This window comes from Mauremys mutica, chromosome 24 (assembly GCF_020497125.1).
Source record: "Mauremys mutica isolate MM-2020 ecotype Southern chromosome 24, ASM2049712v1, whole genome shotgun sequence".
Taxonomy (NCBI): domain Eukaryota; kingdom Metazoa; phylum Chordata; order Testudines; family Geoemydidae; genus Mauremys; species Mauremys mutica.
In genome coordinates this window covers 7,168,039-7,188,024 of record NC_059095.1, presented here as the reverse complement: position 1 = coordinate 7,188,024, position 19,986 = coordinate 7,168,039, and positions in this window count along the sequence as shown.

Sequence of the window (19,986 nt, the reverse complement as noted above, 5' to 3'; positions counted from 1 at the left end):
TGCCCCGAGCCTCAGTGACGGGCTAGCGTGGATGGGGACTGCTGATATAACCGCACCAAGCCTGCACAGTCCTCCCACTACCATCCCACAGGGCACTGCTGGCTCTGCCAGCCCTATCTGGTTTACTCTAGGTACTCCACAGCACCGGGGCTGCTGAGTTTACTGGAAGTCGCACAGTAAAGAAGGCAGCGTTTGCAGCATTGCAGGGGTCAGCAGAGCCCCCACCTGTTGTCAGAGAGACAGACACCTGCAGGGCCTGAGCTCAGGTTTCGATTAATGACTGGACATCTCTCTTACTCCGGTTTCACACTGCTGTAGCTCTGCTGACTTTACAGATCTACTCCTGGTTTACAGCGGTGAAACAAAGAGCAGGATTGGGTGCTAGGGAGCCGATTTTCCACTTCCTTGCACCTCAAGGGCCTGATTCCCAGGTGCTTTACACCACATGCAGCCATTCGCACCGGTGCCAAGCACACTACTGGGTCAGGAAGGGGAGCAATTTTGGACACACTTTGCCCTGATTTTGCACAAGCATTAGGGCCTGATTTGCTTCTGCCCTGTGCCTTGTGGAGCCATTTACTCTCACCCACATTGCACTGGTGTGAACGGCTGCCCAAGGTGCAGAATGGGGCCTGATGTGCAGGGCAGTGGAGAACGAGACCCCGATCGTGCAAAGGGCTTTTGAGGCCTTCTGCACCAAAGAATCCCCCCATGAAATGCAAACCCTCGATCATTGTGATGTGTCCGCCTAGGCTCCTGCCATCCCTCCCATCCCACCTGTGCCCAGCAGGCTTCACTTTTCATTAGCAATAAAAATAATGCTTGTCAGAAGTTTCTCCCCGGTTGAACATGAAGGCGGGAGACGAGTCCTGACTCAGCCGGGGGGCCCATAGCAAGGCTGGAAGCTGAAGAATTTCTCTGGAGTTTTTCTAGGGTTAGTGAGGCGGAAAATAGACAAGGAGAACACAAAAGCAAAGGCCGTCACTCAGGCTAACTTTATCTCAAATTAATCCTGCCGAAATGTGACAATGGGGAACGGGCCGAAAAATAAAGCAGGAAGCGCTCATAAAAGAAAGATCGTTCTTCCCTTGGCAAGCAGGAGTGTCTCACCTGGGTTTTATGGCCCTAGGAAGGGGTTGTCTATCCTTCAGCTTAATTTCAACACTCAAAATTATTCATCCCTCCCCATCCCAGACTCTCCAGCTCCGAGAATGCAGAATAGCCAAGTCACCATTTCTTCCAGAATGGGTTTGTACAGCACCTAGCACACTGGGGTCAGGCTTCTGGGTGCTACTGCAATACAAATACTATAGACAAAGGCAAATTTGTTCTTAATCCTAATGAATGAATAATGACGGTATGGCTGGGGGCTGGCGGGTCGGCGATCTATAGGCAGGGGGGTGCACCAGGATAAATGTCAGAAACAGTTGAGCTCCTTGTGATGGGGCATATGAACCCCCCTTGGTAGCTGCCACAAAAGGGTTCCTGGGCAGAGCAGTTACCTCCCCCAGCTGTGACTGACCAGCAGCAGCTGAGATAAATGGCTGCTCCTCGAGAGAAAGCAGAGGGACTCTCAGGGACCAGAACTTTCTGGCAAAGGGACTTCAGGTGAGACCTCCCAGATAGCTGGAGGAGGCGGTGGCAGCCTGACCCCGCCCCTCCCAGCTTGCAAGGGGCTGCACGCTGTCAGGAAGCCTGAGGGGATTCTGGATCAGCCTGAAGGTGGGAAGCAGCCCAGGGAAACAGCAGCGAATCCAGGGAAGCAGACTCCAGTTGCTTAGTACAAGCAGCCTGGTCTGGATCCCAGAGGGGAGGTAGAGTCTGGATTCCTTTACCAACTCCCAAGGAAGGGGAGGCAAAAACCCCAAAAACTCTGACCCAAAGGAGGAACAGGACTATCAAACCCAGGGTGAGGCTGAAGGCCTGAATCATTAGACTTCTGCCTCATCCCCCCGGAAGGGGTGGGACCATATGTGACCCGACTGGAGGCCTGAGCTGTGAAAAGGAGCAAGCCACCCCCAGGCTCAGCATGGCCATTGACCGGGGAGGGCACTATGCTCCACCATAAGGGGTGAGTGACCCCTCTATGCTCCTCATGGAGGAAGGTGGCTGAAACAATAGGAGCCACCACCCAAGACACAGGCCATGTGCAAGGCGGGTCAGCTGAGCTCTGTGGATGGAGGGGTTTTGCTGGGGGCTGACAGCAAATACAGGTGGCTGCGTGTGGCTGTGCATCAGGAGCAGGCAGAGAGAACGAAGCCAGGAAAGCATTGGGAATACGGCCCTGTGAGAATGCACAGAGAGCGCTTTTAGGGCAGAGTGCTGGCTGAGAAGAGGCTTCTGAGCCAAGAAACTGCCTGCCTCCTGTGGTTTGATTCCTTCTGCGTTTGGGGAAGCAGGACTTTTGTGCAGTTTCTTTGATGCAGTCCTCTTTATTTACAAAGAAATACCTGGGTCTCTCATCAGTTTCTCCTCCTAGTGGAAGCAACCTGACAGAGTCCAAATACTGGCGTAATACTCAGGTCAAAAGCCGTAAGGACAATAACGGAAGCGACCCTGTAAAATGCCAAGGCTGCCCAGGCTCTGGGATTCCCGGTGCCCTGTTGGGGTAGAATAGAAGTGGGGGAGAATGGGAGGGTGCATTTCTGTTGCTCTCTCTCTAGTTTCTAACTCTAACTGCTAAGCCTCACTTGCTTCCCCCTTTACTACAGAGGGGAAGGTGGTGGCTGCACAGGAGAAGCCGATCTGATCTCTCTGCACCATGCTACCAGAGACCTGCGTATGTCTCTCCTTGCCAGCTAGTCTCTCATCGTGAGCCCTCGAACAAGAGCGAGGCTGGGGCTTAGCTGGGAAAGCAGGCTTGCTATCCCTGACTAGCCCCCTACCCCACCGCCTTGCCCCCGGCGGAGGAGCCAGGCTTATTGGCTTAGGCGCTCGCCTTTGTAGAACCTTTCAGAAGTTTCTTGCTGGAAGCCTAGATCAGCCTCGGCGTCGTTACAGACCTGGAGAGAGAAACAACAACAAAGAGGCGAGCGGTGCTGGGAACGCTAGGGCGCTCGGGACGCTGAGATGCAAGCAAAGGAGATATCCCCCTCTCCTCACCTACTGCCCCAGCCTGTGAGGCTGCACCCCCCACGCGGACACACACGACCAGAGCTGTGCCCAGTGCTGTAGATTGGATGCAACTGCCCCCCACCCCTTTCAGGGAAGGTCAGCATCCAGAGACCCCAACCCACATCAGAGCCCCTTTGCGCTATGTGCTGCACAGACACATGGAGGCGCTGCCCTGAAAAGGTGACAGTCTGAGTAAGGGAGAGAGACAAATGGTGGGAGGGGAAACCGAGGCACAGAGATGGGAGGTGACTCACAAATAGTCAACGGCGAAGGCAGGTTACATGATTCCCAGTATAATTCATTGATAGGCCTTGCAGCATTGGGGTCCGGTTTTGTTTTGCAAGACAGCTGAGTAGCCCAGGAATTAGGAACGACTCTGTGCACTGGGCGGGAAAGAGATTTACGGATCAAGCTAATGACACGAGAGAGGAGCAAAACTGAGATACACGGTGCATGCTCGCTCCACTCCATGTAAACAGATGTACAAATGATTAAAACGATATAATCTGAGCAAAGTGTTTTCCTAGGTTCTAGAGCATTTGCTCTAGTTAATTGAGATCGACCCACGTTCAGTGCCTTTCGGTAGCACAAAGCTCTGGCACGGAATACTCACGGCTAACGATCAGGGCAAGATCAAAAGGGCATTTACTGAGGTGCATCATGTGGCTGGGAGAATGTCACCAAACACAGACTCACAGGCACAGGGCCGGATTCTGCTCCCAGGGACAGCGGGGTCAATCTGGAGTAACTCATCTGAAGTAAAGGAGGCTGCTCTGGATTTACACCAGAATCCTGGCCCCCAGGAGTCAAGAATTCGCATGCCACAACCGCCCATACTGGAAGGTGCTTATATCTGACAGTAATGAGGGGGCAATGAGGGGCTAAGAGCACGTGAAATTGCCGGCTAAACTTTTTCTGAATCAGGACCACAGTGCGGCTCTGGTGTCATTATCCACCTGGCCCTCTCTTTCTCAGCTGGCACACGCTGCAGCGCTGGCTTCCCCATCTCGCCCAGATGGCAGGAGTCTAATAAAACAGGGCCACACGTTACAAAATCAATTTCCTCTCTGTTAATTTTGGTCTCTTAAGATTTATCATTGTCTTTCATCGCCAGATCAAAAGCAATTGGCGAAGTCTCAAATAACCTTTTAATTCTGAGCTGGAAGCCAAGATCCAAAGTGTGAATAGCTGTCACCCTGGTATGGGGGGCTGGTAGCTGTATCCCTGCAGCACCGGAGCCCAGCCTGCAAAATGCCATGCTGGGGTTGCGATCGATTCTATACCTGGCTCCCCCACCCAGCTGTGTCCTCACCCGCCGTCTTTCCATCTAAGGATGATAACAGTTCTTGATGGAATTAATTAAACTTCGGGGTTTTTTTTTCCGCTGGAGCCTGTGCTTTGATATTTATGCTCCCAGTCATGGGATGTGTCCGTGATTCATTAAGATTTGCATAGTAATTGTTTTCTTCTAACGATCTGGGAGGATCACACTGCAGAGAAACTCTGTCCCACAAACACACGTGGAATTTTAACTGGTCCAATTTCCATTGCTCAGCAACGCCGAGCAACCTCCTTAGTGAGCTTCTCTCACACCGGTGACCGATTCTGGGTAAAGTGGTTCTGAAACAGGGCAGAGAGATTCCCCAGCCTCCCCTTCCTTCATCTTATTCTGTACCTCAATCTGAGGGACGGTCCTCCCCTACAGTGAATACCTGACTCAGTCCCTGGGGTACGGCAGGACCAGGGCAGAGGTATGTAGGACCAGATTCCCCAGTGCCCTACATCTTGGTAACATTTTGCATCCACGCTGCACTGAGATCCATGACTACACAAAGAATTGGGCAATGGAGAATCTAGCGCACAGTCAAGACAACTGGGGTTTATTCCCAGCTCTGCCACTGGCTTCCTGTGTGATCTTATGTCACTATGCCTCAACTTGCCCATCAGTAAAATGGGTAAATACTGACCATGCTTAAGAGGGGAGAAAGGCTCACTAGGTGTTCTGTGTTAGTTTTAAAGCTGGGTGGGAATTTTCAGTGAATGTTTCTTCACCGTAAAATGTCAGTTCGTTGGAACTGAAACTTTTAGCCGGAAAGGGCCAGCTTTGACAATGTTTCTCGACTTGAAAAATATTTTGAAAAGCCTCACCAAAGTTTCAAAATTGCCAAAAGGTTTTGTTTTGACCTTTTCTAAATGAAAGATTCCAGGTTTCCACAGTTCAAACCAACTTTTGTCTTGAAACGTGTGCTAATTAGAATTTAAACAAATTAAGAAATGGTCAAAAATCAAAACATTTTGAAATTATCGAAACAAAGCATCTCAACTGACCCAAACTGATTGTTCTCCTCCAGTTCTCAGAAATCTTTCAAGATTTCTGCTCTTCATCCTGTTTTAGGATGGGATTTCTTTTTTTAAACTTTTAAAATGTTTGCGGGACTGGAAAACCCTTTCCCACCCAGCACTAGTGTGTGCAGGGCCTACCACCACAGTGCTGCTCCGTGACTGGGGCCCCTAGACATTACTGCAGTACAACTAATAAATTATAATAACGATTTCGGGACTGGACTGTGACTCGGGAGATCTACATTCAAGCTCCAATTTCTCTGCTGACTCGCTGGGTGACTTTGTCTGCACTTGGAGCTGGGAGAGCGATTCCCAGTTTGAGCAGAAATACTCACACTAATTCTGACCAAGCTAGCGCACTAAAAAATAGTGTTGCTGAGTACTTACCCATACAAGGTCCTAGGCATGAACTCAGGACAGGTAACCCTTCCTGCTGCTTGCAACTCCTCGGCTACCCCGACTTTGAAACCATTGCTGGGGGACCTGCTTATTGCTTGTTTACCTGTGTCAATTCATTACGTCTTGATGAGATGGTTTTTGTCTGTAATAGATTTAAGGTCAAGTTGCTCCCTTATCAAGCAGGGAAACGCCATGCACTAGATTTCACTGGGAAGAATGAACACTGGGAGTTTTGGAAACAGCCTTAAAGGGCACGGTGGCATTTTTTTAGCTCTATTTCTCCCTCATGTGCACATAGCTGTCACCTGAGCCATTCTGTGGCATGCTACCTCAACGAGTACCAGTCCCATGGTCTCCCCTGGTTCTGTTTACTGGGTCGGTTAGCATGGAGCTTGATTTCTGGGCAACTTCTTGCCTGAAATTCTATTGAGCTGGCCACCGAGAGGGGGGATTCACATGCAGCTGTGTCCCCCCACCCGAAAAGTGCCATTTGCAATCAGCGGTAGCACCCATTCAGCCACCACTGCCTGCCTTCAACTCCATCACACATATCTGCCTCCATACAAATTACGCACTGTGCCGTCGCCTATTACGCACCCCCTCCCTCTCACCTCTGGCACGAGCACCTCTTATATCCATGTGTCAGCATGTAGCATCTCTCTGCCTCGGCATTAGCACAGTTCTGTCCCCTCTGCCTTGTCAGTGGTGCTGCTCTGCATTGGTGATCCCAGTGCTTAGCACCAGCCATGCACTTTCCACCCAGATCTTAGCCACCGATGCCATTTGTGCTGTTCCCCTAGTGCACTACATGGCTGCGCCTATTCTGCATTGCTCCCCGCAGCGTGAATGCCTGCCCCTCTGGGCACCAGCGCTTGCTCTACCCTGCTGGTTGGTGCCTGCTATGCGTGGACTGCTTTAGTGCCCTTTACGTACCATTTGCACCAGCATTTGCGCCTGTTATGTACCATTCAGCTTGGCTCTTCGTGCCTCTTGTGCACCATCTTAGTGCCGCTGATGCACCATCTGCCATGGGGCTTTGTACCTAACAGGCACCTTGCAAACTGGTGCCCAGTGGCTCTTGTGCCTCCGTCATCCTGGCTCCAAACAGTTGTTAGGTATCTTCAGCCCTAGGGTTGGCACCTATTATGATCCCTCCATCCTGACTCTTAATGCCCATTACACATCCTCTGCCCTAGCATTAGCATCCTTACGTTCCACCTGCCTTGTTACTGAGTGTGATGCACTGAAGTGGAAGGAAATTATCTGGGCTAAATTCTGTTCCCAGCCACCTGGATGCAATCTCAGCTGTGTTTGCACTAGACTCTCTCATACTTGAGCTACTGGGTCAGCTCCATGGTGGAGTGCTAATGTAGACTGGGACTCGAGATGATCACCAGCATTTTCACCACTGTCATGTAACACAGCAGATCTAGACAACATGATGGCTTCTGAAGTAGTGTCTTGGCTACATTAGGACTCCCACGCTCGTTACTGCTGCTTGAGCTGCACTGGTGGTGTCAGTAGTGGGATTTTTTGGTCAGGAAAAGCCTAGCGTAGACATAGTCTCTGTGACTTGACTGGAGCTGAGCCAGGGTCAGTGATCATGGCTCATCCTGGCTTGTTAGATACATTAGCCTTGCCTTTTGGACTCTGAAGCTTGTACAGATGGCAAATATCAGGAAAAAGACACGCTTCCATTGATCACCATCATCACCTTGGAAATGTAGGGCATCCTCTGCTTTGGGTTCCAAATCACATTGAGGCTGGACAGAGCTCAGCTCCATCAAGACCTCAGACAGACTCACTCTTGGGCTTAGCTCCTCCTTTTCTAGATCGTCTCCCTCCCTGACCCCTTACCCTGGATGGACTCTTATCTTGATCCTGCACCTGAGTCCTTGCCCTGCCTCCCGGAGGAGCCTCACAGGCTGCAATGAGCTGTAAACTGCTCCACCACCTGCTGCCCAGATCCCGCCTCTCTGCTGTACCCAAACTCCCTCCAGCCACACGGCCCGAGTCCCCAAGGCTCCTGAGGCTGTCCGGCCCATATGGACCTGGTTATATTACCCAGCATCAGAAACACCCATTATCGGACGGGGGAAGATGGAAAACATGATGCTAAAGAAGCAAATCCCAGCTGATTACAAATCATCTCATCTGCCAGGCTGTTTTGCCAAGCGGCCATCTTCATGCTGTGGGTGCACCGTGTGCGCACATGCGTGTGTGTGCGTGCGCACGTGCGTGTGCATGTGTGTTTGGTGGAGGAAATCAACACACAAAATGTCTGTTTCACCGCCAAGGCCAGGCATGGAAATTGCGCCCCCTGTATGTAATTATTCTTTGATTCGATTATACAAACGGATGCTGAATGTCACGGAGCGATGTGTTGCTGGCAGCTTGGCTGTATCTACAGAGCAGCAGTCACAGGCCCCCAGACTCTTGGGGGGGAAGAGATGGGAAGGCAGCTGACATCAGGCGCAGTTCACTGGGCGTGATTCTCCATCTGTTCTGGGCATCCCCCTGAGTCTCGCAGGCCAGTAAATAGTTCCAAGGAACGCCTGGGTTCCTCTTCCCAAGGCACTGTCACATTTACTTGGCCTGGGGGACTTGTAACCTTGGTAAATATGGAACTTTTATAGACTTGTGTACTCTTGGCATAACTGCTTAGCATCCAATGAGCAAGGACAATTCTCTGCTAGACAGATCTCGCTTCCTTCTTTAAAACAAAACCAAAAACCCTCCAAAAATTGCGGAGGCTCAAAGAGCTGTGGTTGCCCCATGGGAAAACTCAGAGAAACACGTTCTCTGTAAACTGTTTGGCTTCTGTCCTAGATTGGCTAGTCACCCTCCCCTCCTGCTTCCCTCATTCCTTATTAGATTTTATGCTCCTGTAACATCCGGAGGGCGGTAGCGGCTAGGAGCATCAACTGAGATCAGGGCTCCACTGTGCTAGGTGCTGTACATGCATGTAGCGGGAGACGGTCCCAGCCCCAAAGTGCTCACAGTCTAAAAGATCAGACAAAAAAAGCAAGCCAGGGAGTAGGGTGGGGAGTAAGGTAAGAAAATTAAAAGGATGTGTACAATTCTTAGCTGTTTAGGAACAGAGATTACAACACATCACAGCTGTCTAGCTGCTATCAGATGGCAGCTCTCTGTGTGCACTGGACATATAACAAGAAGATCTGCGATGGGCCAAAGCCAGAGCCCCATCTCCACTTGAACCCCACAATCGTTAGCTCATGGGCATAAAGTCCCAGATCCTCAAAACGTATTTAGGCTCCTAACTTCCATTGCTTTCAAAGCTGGTTAGGAGCCTAAATACCTTTGGGTATTTGGGTCAAAGTTACCGACACACATCAGTGTTTGACTGGGATGAAGAAAAAAAAAATCAACCCTACCCTTATAGCATTCACACCATTTTCGAGCTGAGCCTACATGTTTGGGTGCGGGTGTGAGAGAGAGAATACGGTATACAATGGAACTCTGGTAGCAGCCTTAACCGCAAGGGTGAGCAACACCATTATCAAGGGGCTTTTTAATGACACAAGATCCAGAAGGACCTGCCACAGTCCGGCCCTTTCCACAGGACGGGTGTGATTTCTCCTAGACTGCTGACAACAACCGTCCCCCAGAGGCGCGGTGTTACGCTACCAAATCAAAGCAGCGCCATTTTACAACCACTTTGCACCGGTGTAAATGATGACAAAGCCCCGGCCCATCGCTAGTCCTTGCAACATTTTCCTGGTTGTCCCCATTAATTTCTGAAGCTGATGGACGCTCCGCCTGGCCTTTTAAATTGTCCATGAGATCTGATTGCTCCCAGCTCTCCAGAGTGTGATTTGAAACATGCAGTTTAACACTATCTGATCGCTGCTAATGTTTTTTTTTTTTTAAAGGATTCAGAGAGTGATTGTCTTTGGGAGCTTGATAGAGTGGCTCTCGGACCTCAATCCATCTCAGGTCGGTCCCCACCACCTTGATCCCTCCGGATCATTCAAGCCACGTCTGTTTTAAAGCCAGGAAATGCTTGCTGCAGAGAGGAACTTGCTGTGGTTGAAGGCCGAGCGTGATGCTCATGCCCTCATATGGTGCTGAGAGAAAGGGGCCCTGATTCTCAGTTGCCCAGCACCTTGTGCTGTCATTCACACTAGTGCAAAGTGGGTGTGAAATGCTCCTGTGCCCCACAACCATTCAGGGTGACTCTCCATCCCCCACCAGTGGTGGCTGGGCCGTAGATAGTGGTTGAGGAGCCTGCTGCAGTCTTGGCTAACTGAGCTGGATGTTTTAGCTCAGGCAGTTGAAGTTCAGATCTGCAGGTTCCAGATTCAACCCCTGCTGCTGCTGCTGACCCCCCCAGAGGCGCGGTGTTACGCTACCAAATCAACGCAGTGCCATTTTACAGCCACTTTGCACCGGTGTAAGTGACTGCACAAGGTGAAAGGTGGCAGAAAAATCAGGCTTCTGCCTGGGTTTTGAAAAAAAATCACTCATTTTACATGCTTGATACTCTCCTTGTTAGCAGCGACACCTGTTAAACCTGCAGGGGGACCCCGAGAGGTGAAGAATTTACACAATCTGGTTGAGAATGGAGTCTCTCCTATAAATTCAATCAAGACTCAGATGCTTTTCTAAAAGGGATGCTCTAGCTCAAACAGAAGCTATGGGCTTGATGCAGAAATGTCGAGGTGAGGTGCTTTGGCCTGTCTTATGTAGGGGATGAGGTTAGATTATTGTACTGGACCCCGCTGGCCATAAACTCTATGAATAACGCCTACGCAGCACAACCCAACCACCCATTCTCCAAAGAGATGCCCCTAGCTCAGCACTCACCAAGCTTTGCGAGTTGAAGCTTGCCACTTATTTCCCCCAAATCCCAGAGGAAAGGGTTGAAGTACATGCCTGGTTCAGCAAAAGGCTCCTAACTTATGGGTACAAACACGAGATGGTGGCAAGACTAGGCAGGACCGCCCGGGGGGGGGGCAAGAGGGGCAATTTGCCCCAGGCCCCGAGCCCCACGGGGGCCCACACCAGAGTTTTTCGGGGCCCCTGGAGCGGGGTCTCTCACTCGCTCCGGGGTGCCCGGCAAACTCTTGCGGGGCCGGGCGCAGGCGCTTCTGCCGCTCCCGGTCTTCGCCGGCGGGGGGTCCTTCTGCTCCGGGGCGGAAGGACCCCCCGCTGGCGAATTACCGCCGAAGACGGAGCGGGACCCGCCGCTGAAGTTTAGCTCGGTCTTCGGCGGTAATTCGGCGGCGGGGGGCCCCTTCCGATCCGGGACCCACCGCCGAAGTGTCCCGAAGACCCGCGGCGGGGCCCCCCTCCGCCGAATTATCGCCGAAGACCGGGCTGCGCTTCGGCGGCGGGTTCCGCTTCGGCGGTAATTCGGCGGCGGGGAGGCCCCCGCCGCGGGTCTTCGGGGCACTTCGGCGGCGGGTCCAGGAATGGAAGGGCCCCCCGCCGCCGAAGACCCCGGGCCCCCGGAATCCTCTGGGCGGCCCTGAGACTAGGTGAGCGGCAGTCACAACTCCTGGGTTCCTTTCCCTTTTCTTATGTCGCCTCGCGCCTGCTGTCACATCACTTCGCCCAACATTTTCGACAGTGGCCACTGATTTTTAGCTGCCTTTGTTTTTGGGAGCCTGACTTGGATCACTCTGGGTCTGCTTTTCAGGGAGTGTTGAGCATCCGCCGCTCCGCTGGAAGTCCATGGCAACTGCTTTGACAGCTCTCCACTGCCTCAGCCCTTGTTCTCCTGACCCGTGCAGCTGAGCTCTGTGAATGCTTGTGGGTTCATCACTCTCTGATTGATGTAGGGTTGCGCCCGCAACACTCCCAGCCTCCTTTGACACCAAAAGAGGAGAGTCACCCAGTACCTGGTTTTGGGTCAAGGATGCTGCTGCTTCAGTGACACCGGCAGAGCTAAACCAATCTCTTCAACAGCAGCAGTACGATTGTAATTCTAGTCACCAGCATCCTGCTGCTGGTTCCCTGGTAAAACACTAACACACAGGAATGATTTATGGGAAGAAAAGGCCAATGTTTGTAACTGAGTCCTACTTTCATGCTCCTGGTCAATTTCTTCCTCCAGCTGCCACTGCGCACGTAATTAAAAGAGTGATATGGATGGGGGTAAGGAGGAGAGAAAAACAGGGGCAGTCAGGGGAAAAACAACAAATTGGAGGCTTGGAAATTTGTTGCCTCCACAGCTGGGTTTGTCATCGAGAGCTCGGGGCAATGAGAACAAATCAAGATAAAAGTGGGGAGAGAGAGCGAGGAAAAAAAAATGCACCAAGGTAGCACTGAGGGTCTAATTTATACACACAAAGGGGAGGCAATTCTGAGCTCAGGCAGAAATTGAGTCCTTAATGTACCCAGCTGCGCCTGCAAATTGCCATGAGCGCTGGAAACAGAATGGCCGGTAACAGATGTGTACCAATTTCCAGACACAAGAGCACTCGTGAAGGTCAGGCTGTGGGTCTTAAACTTGAATCTCCTTGCTTTCAGGGGCCTACCCGAGATCATTCGGGCCAAATTCTCACTTCCTGGTGGGCAGCTCCTGATGGCTTCAGTGGAGTGACTGTGAGATTGGGGCGTGGTCCTGCAAGACCCAGCGTATTCTCACCATGATCCAGGAAAGGTCTTAAGCACACATTCAACTTAAAGCACGTGAGGGCCTGAGTCACCGTTGTCTGCACCTTGTACAGTTGTTCACACCTGTGCAAAGGGGATGCAAAATGCTACTCAATCCTCGTCTAATCATGAGCCTGCTTTGCACTAGTGGGCAAGGCCGTATGCAATGCAGGGGAGTGGAGAATCTGTCCTGTTGACGTCAATGGAAATACTCATTGTCTTAGAGTTAAGCATGTGTTGTATTGGGAATAGAATACTCGGCCTGTCAGGATCAAGCCCTTAGGGTCTACCTCTGTTCCCAGAGAAGTCAAGCGCACACCTCCCATTCACTTCAATAGTGGAGGATCAGGCATCTACGGTGGAATAGCTGAGAGCAGAATGTAACCCTCCCATCCTTCTTTTGATATGGTGCATCTGACTTTTGGAATGTAAAGATTTAAATTCTTGGAATAGGTGATGTACTTATTAAAGCTCCAGCTCCTGGATTCACGGGATTAGCTGAGAATCTCAGTTTTCATGGGGAAAAAAAGGGAAGTTTCTACCCCTCCTGGATACAGATAAAGGCTGAAAAACTGACCAAAATGCACCTTGAAGACTCAAAAGCAAGGCAAATCGAAAGCACCCACAATGTATCATTTGTATAAAATGTAATATGTTTTGTAGGTGAACCGTCACAGAGCATACAAGTGTGTGTGTAGGGCTATTATAGGTTAGCCTCATTCCGTTGACTTCAAGAGTTTGCGATGACTGCATTACTCATGAGTCCACACCCAGCCTCAGACACTCCCCTCTAACACTGCCCCCATGACTAGCCTCTCCTGTAGAGATTACTTTTGTTCTTTGTTTGTTTTTCCTTCCGCTGAACTAAAATCTATTCAAACTGAAAGCGTATGGTTAGTCCTTGGTATGGCAAAGCAGAGCAAACACCCGCAGCTGTGCTACAATTGACATTCTCTCAAAGCTGGTGCTGAAGAAAGGAACATTTAAGCAGTATCCGATTATGCTGAAGTGAGGGGTGGGGCGAAGCTGCATTGACTTAGATGAGTCATTTTAGCCCTGGGTTGGAGGCACGAGTTCGCTTGGGTTTTGGTGAGAGACAGCCCCAAGATGAACTAGACTTTCCCACGCTGTGGTGTTTGGATCGGGGGTTTTGGTTCAGGCTCGTGTAGACCCAGGGGCTGAGTGGCAACGTTTGGATCTCAGTTTGACATTTCTCAGAGTGCCACGTGTGTGTTTTCTGGAGTGCTGACGGGGGCACCACCTCTAATTCGGATAGGAGGAGCTTAAAGGAAATAAGGGTGATGTTCAGTTTTCTGCAGCGAGCTAGTAACAGATCTAGGTACCACTTGGGCCCTTCCCTGGATGAATTTCACCCATCACAGAGAAAGGATGGAGCCTTGTCTCTTTGGAAATCCCCTTTCAGCCTGTGGTAGGGCTTCTGTCCTCAGAAATGAAGGAAGAGCTTTCAGAGGCCAGTGACAAAGCTGGTGGGTGCGTGTTTGGGCGCTGTGTGATTGTGTATGCACAGCTGCAATGAGACAGAGTTAACACAATGCGCCAACAAACCTTTGTGGCTCCAAAGGGCTGAGGCCGAGGAGGCCAGAAGCAAACGGCTGCGCAGCTTTGAACTGACAAGACGAGACCATTTAAATCCAAAGCAAAGGTTAACGCTATCCGGACAGTGCTGGAAGGTTCAGTTTCTCCTCTCTTCAGGGCAGGAGAAGGAAATTTCACTAGACTGACAGTCCCGAAGGCCGAAGCCAGCAGGGATGCTGCTGGGTTAGTGCATAAAACTACACTGGGGACAGTGATCGTATTTCAAGTGACAAATAAAAAGGTTACATGCTCATGACAGATGTTGATTTGTATCTTTTTTTTTAAATAGAAAGTAATGGTGTTGGCTCGGCGGGGTAAAGGGCAGCCCTTTTAAAGGGACAGGCACATCTGTCAAAGGGGACAGAGTTTCGGCTTGCTTCAGAGGAGCAGGAAAAAAGAAGTGTGGGGGTCAGATTCTCATTTATTTACATTCAGGCTGCTTTGCACTTTAAGGCTCCTTCTCTCCATCAGAGCGGTGTAAAGCGGCCCCACGTGTAAGTGAGAACCAGCCCCTGCGTGTCTGATTCTCAGCTCCCGCATTCCTGAGCTAAAGGCAGGTACAGAGTGGCAGCTTAAGCCACCTTTCCATTCCCTGTATTCGGGGGCCATGTTGAAGGCCTGTCAATTTCTGCTGTAAATCAGGGCAGCCTAGGGGCTGCTCTAGCTTATGTTCCACTTCCCATGGCCCCTTCTGGGAGCTGGGAAGCAGAGAATAGCCATATTGGTGTCAGAATCTGGTCCTTAGACTCACACCCATAGAACGTACATGTTGTGAAGGCCAAGACTATAACAGGCTTAAAAAAAGAACTAGTTAAGCTCATGCAGGACAGGTCCATCAATGGCAATTAGCCTGGATGGGCAGGGATGGCATCCCTAGCCTCTGTTTGCCAGAAGCTGGGAATGGGCGACAGGGGATGGATCAGTGGATGATTCCCTGTTCTGTTCATTTCCTCTGGGGCACCTGGCATTGGCCACTGTCGGAAGACAGGATACTGGGCTAGCTGGACCTTTGGTCTGACCCAGTCTGGCCGTTCTTATGTTCTTAAGTTCTTCCCAGTTATCTTGTTTTGGGAAAAATTTCACTAGTTCAACGCCTTGTTCCAACACAGAAGGGAAAGTGATTGCAAAATGGTGCAATTTCCTCCAGAAGGAAAATCCTATTTTTCAAATAGCTCCATTTAAGGGTTCTGCTGCAGGCTACCAGGGATGTGCAAGTCGTGGCATCTGTCCGGTGGCTTCTTGTATGCATTTCTTTGGAGCAGCATGGGTTAAACAGACTCATATCAATACAAGGACACAGCAGCTGGAGGTTAGCAACAAACTCTTCCTTTATTAAGTTGCTTGTTTCTGCAGAAAAAGCTGAAGGTGGCTGCTGTGTTCCTATCATTTTAAGTAGATGGTTAAATTGGGCCTCATCCGATGCGAAGCAGCACAGAATATCAATTCACAAGGGTTTGTTTTCAAAGATTTCTGAGATTTTAAGTTCAGAATGGACCATTCTGATTATCTAGTCTGACCAGAGAACTGCCCCCTTAATTCAAGCATCTAGTTTAATAGCCTCTGGCTAAGCTAGAGCAGATTGCTTGGAAAGTTAGCCAGTCTTTAGTAAAGCCTCCTTCACTTGGAGGCTTTTGATTTCCCATGGTAATCTGTCCCAAGAGTTAATTACCTTCACTGTTAAATCTTTGTGCCTATTTCCAGTTTGACCTCTGCTGACTTCAACTTTCAACCATCAGATCTTGTTCCCTGAGGACTTCTTTTTTGGTAAATGTGGCATAAAGAGGTATTTGGGGGTGGATTAAGACCCCCTGTGCAGTGCCGTAACAAAGGCGAGGCGAGTGAGGCACTTGCCTTGGGTGCGCAAAGTGGAGGGGCGCAGCTCTACCGCAATCGGTGGCAGCTCTGCCGCCGCCGCTTCTTCGGCGACAATTTGGTGGCGGGTCCCTGAGTCCCTCTCGGAGGGAAGGACCTGCCACTGAATTGCCCCCGCTGCTTCATTCATTCTTCGGCGGCAATTTGGTGGCAGGTCCTTCCCTCCGACAGGGACTCAGGGACCCGCCGCTGAATTGCCACGGAAGAGCCTGGAGCTGGCCCTTGCCTCGGGTGCAAAAATTCCTTGTTACGGCTCTGCCCCTGTGCTTCTCAGGGGTATTTCCATCATCCAGGGCCTGAAATCCCTTGGAAAATATGTAACAACCCCCCCCACCACACACATTATTTTGACTCCTGTGAATTGCTAAGTCCCTCCCACCCCCACAAGAGAGAAGTACGGACAAACACCAAGATACTGTGGAATAGTATTCACAGCCCTAAGGCTGACAAGTACATCATTGCCAGGGATGGAAGCAAGAGGTGTGACTCCCCCCTCTTTTACACCAGCGTGACTCCATTGGCTTCAATGGAATTGCTCCGGATTTACACTGGAGTAAAAGAGAGGAATATGAGGCCCGTGGACTTTGTTTCAGGGAAGGGAGGAAAGAAATCAGTGTTTGCAAAGGACTTTGCTGTTTCTAAGCTCGTGTGAGAGTATTTCCCATGGGGGAAATAAGTTGAGAATAGCGAAGGGGGTTCTTCTCGGGGCAATGGGAAATGCTGTGGGTCTGATGCCAGGTAATGAGCCACTCACCTTGAATAATTTGTCCTTCTTTTCGGCTCGGACTTCGTTTGGAGGACTCATGGCACCCCTGTGGGCAGTTTGGCTCAATCGATACAATCTGCTGCAAGGAAAAAGAGTTTCCAAAACTCCCTTTACGATGCCCAAGCTACAAGAACAGCAAGGACACTCAGCGGACAGCCGGACTCCTTGCACCAACACAGTCGCTCCTTTGTAGCCAGGGTACATGTACACTTATCTGTGCTCTGCGAAGCGCTCATGTAAAGAGCTGCACAGAGCAAGCCCTTTGCAGGGCACGCAACGGAGAGTTTTAGGGGCTCTGTGAAACCCAAGAGCTATGCCACGTGTTCTTGAGCACCATCTACTGGCCCCTTGACTAATTATTTACATAGATACAGCTTTAGAGCATGCCTGTAACATGTGCAGGTGATTGATATTAACCACTCGGGGCTGGGCCGGAAGTGAGTGCAGTTGATTAGATCCTGTTCTAGCTGAAGGCAATTTCCCTTAGTTCTGGTGGCAGGGACCTGTGTATATTTAGAACCAAGTGATGAAGATTCTAATCCTGGTTGCCTAAGAGTGTGTGTATGATTATGCAGTAGTTGTGCCCTTTATCTGCAACAGATGCACTCGGTACAACCTTTTCCAGGTCTCTATGGGTTATTATTGGTATTGCAGTAGTGCCGGGGGGCCCAGGCATAGACCAGCTGGCCACTGTGCTGGGTGCTGTGCAAATACAGAAAGGCTTACAAAGTACAGTAGAGCCTCAATGTTGCTAACACCTTGGGAATGGAGGTTGTTCGTGACTCTGAAATGTTCGTAACTCTCAGCAAAACGTTGTGGTGGTTCTTTCAAAAGATTACAACTGATCATTGACTTAATACAGCTCTGAAACTTTACTATGCAGAAGAAAAATGCTGCTTTTTTTTAGTACTTTACATTTAACACAGAACTGTATTTGCCTTTTTTTTTTAATCTCTGCTGCTGCCTGATTGTGTACTTGCAGTTCCAAATGAGGTGTGTGGTTGACTGGTCAGCTCGTAACGCTGGTGTTCGTAACTCTGAGGTTCTACTGTATAAGAAAAGAGTCCACAGGTGAAGACAGAAGTATCACAAGAAAACACCTGGTCAGCATAATCAGCTGCAGCCTCAGAACCCCGGCTGCCTAACAGTTGCCAAGCTTTTTGTAGGCAGAGTGGATTAAGTTGACCTCCTCCCCGTCTTCTCCCATCCACTTCTGTTCCTCCCTAGGCTCAGTTAGGAGAGACCCCTCGTGAACCCTGATAAGAGTAGGAGGTTGGGAAATTCCATAGGAAGATGAGTCAGCTGCTTTGTAATTTGGTGTCCACTCCATGCTGCCAAATGGGCTGGGGCCTTGCTCATTTCCTTCCTGATCCTTTTGCTTTGGAATAACACTTTATACACAAATAGGCAGGTGGAATCTGCCCTCTGGCATGAGCAAGATCTGGGTCAATTAAGTTTTGTGCAGGGGCCCAGTTAGAGTTGGGAGGGATGGGATTCACTCCCTCCCTCACATGGGCCACCCTCGTGGGCAGCAGCTAATTCCCAGCCACTTCCTGACCCTCTTGTTGAGCAGTACTGTTGTCCCACTAATAAATCCATTGAGTCTAATAGAATAAGCTGCTGTCCATGTTAGTGTTCATAACGTTTAAAGCCAGGAGGGACCATTAGATCGAACTGGACTCCTGTATATCACAGGCTATTAAATTTCACCAGATACCTCTCTATTGAGTTGGATAACTTGCATTTGACTAAAGCCCGGGTAGGAGAATGTAGCCATTTAAGATCCTTGGATGAAAGTCCTAGGGGGTGAATTTAATCCATGGCACAGCACCTTACACCCCAACGCTTAATTTGTAATGAAAGAAGTGCCAGGGCTCCAGATTCTTTTTTTTTTAAACACACTTTCATTAATGACATGGCAAGCTCAGAGGTGCCAGGGGATCAGCCCTGCCCTGGCACAAATTAAGCACTGCTTACCTCTGATGATCCTAGAATTAACAGGGATGAGAATGTCAAAGGGATCTAAGGGAATTTGGTGCCCAGCTCCCTCTGACTTCCAGCGGGAATTGGATGCCTCAATTCCTTGTGCCATTTTGGACATCCTAGTCTAAATTCATACTGTTGCACCACTCACCCCTGGAGTTGCTATTTCTCTCTCATTTTACCGATGGGGAAACTGAGGCATGGAACAATTAAGTGATTTGTCCAGGGCAGGGGAGTGGGTATCGCAGCAAGTCGGTAGCAGGGCTGGGAAAGGAAGCCAGGAGCCCTGAGTATTTCATGGATCACACGCTGGGTAACTTGAAAGGACTCCAGGCTTGTAAAACTAAATTGGCTCTTTATGGAGAGAACTATTTACAGAAATGCTTCAATTGCAGCCATGTGCACATACAGGGCATTCCTGGTGCCTCCTCTAAACGCTTCCCTTCTGCAACTTGTGCCCGTCCCGCCAAGTTCCAGGCAGATTGCTACCCTGAATCCCAGTCTTCCGATTTGACCAAAAAACCTCTTTCACCTTGAGTTGACCTCCAGTGAAAACACAGCAAAAAAAAATCTGCAGCTAGAATTATCCTCCAGAATGTAACTATCAGCGACATTATAAAGTGAAGCAAAAGCACCCAAGTGGTGAATAGACATTGGGAGCACTGAGCAAGGAACCCCATGCACCACAATTCACAGCCTCCTCCTCTTTTCCAATACACAGGAGAGACGGTCAGAGAGTTGACTCACCGCTGGCGGCGAAGCGTGGTGTGGCAGGCTCTCCTCATCGAGCGCCCCAGCCCGGAGCCACTCCGGCCCTGCGCGTGGTCGGCCTCCTCTTATGGCTTAGCCGTGGCCCAGGTCACTGCTAGCTCCCCCGCTTTTGAGGTAAGAGAGAGCCAGCCACGGTGGACCAGTGTCCTTACATCAGGTCTTCAGCCCCTGACCCTGGGCCCCGTAGTCCTTATACCCTCCTGTCTCCGGGCTTTCTAGTGTCTGTGCCTCCTTATATCATGGCGGCTTCACACCAGCGCTGGATAGGGGAACCCAGGCACTCCCTGGCCTCTAGATTCCAGCCCACCAGCGAGTGGGCTGGGCCTGTCCCAGGCAGGCCACCCGCTGCTGCCTCCCTGGGCTTCTTCCCACCTCAGCCCTTTCCTAGGCCTGCTGTGCAGCAGTATTCTCCTCAGCCCGCTAACTTCCCAGGCTGCTGGAGGCTCCCCCTGCGTTCGGGGCTGGGTCTCACATGGGGGTGGCCAGCCTGAGCCTGAGACGGAGCCAGAATTTCCCAATGT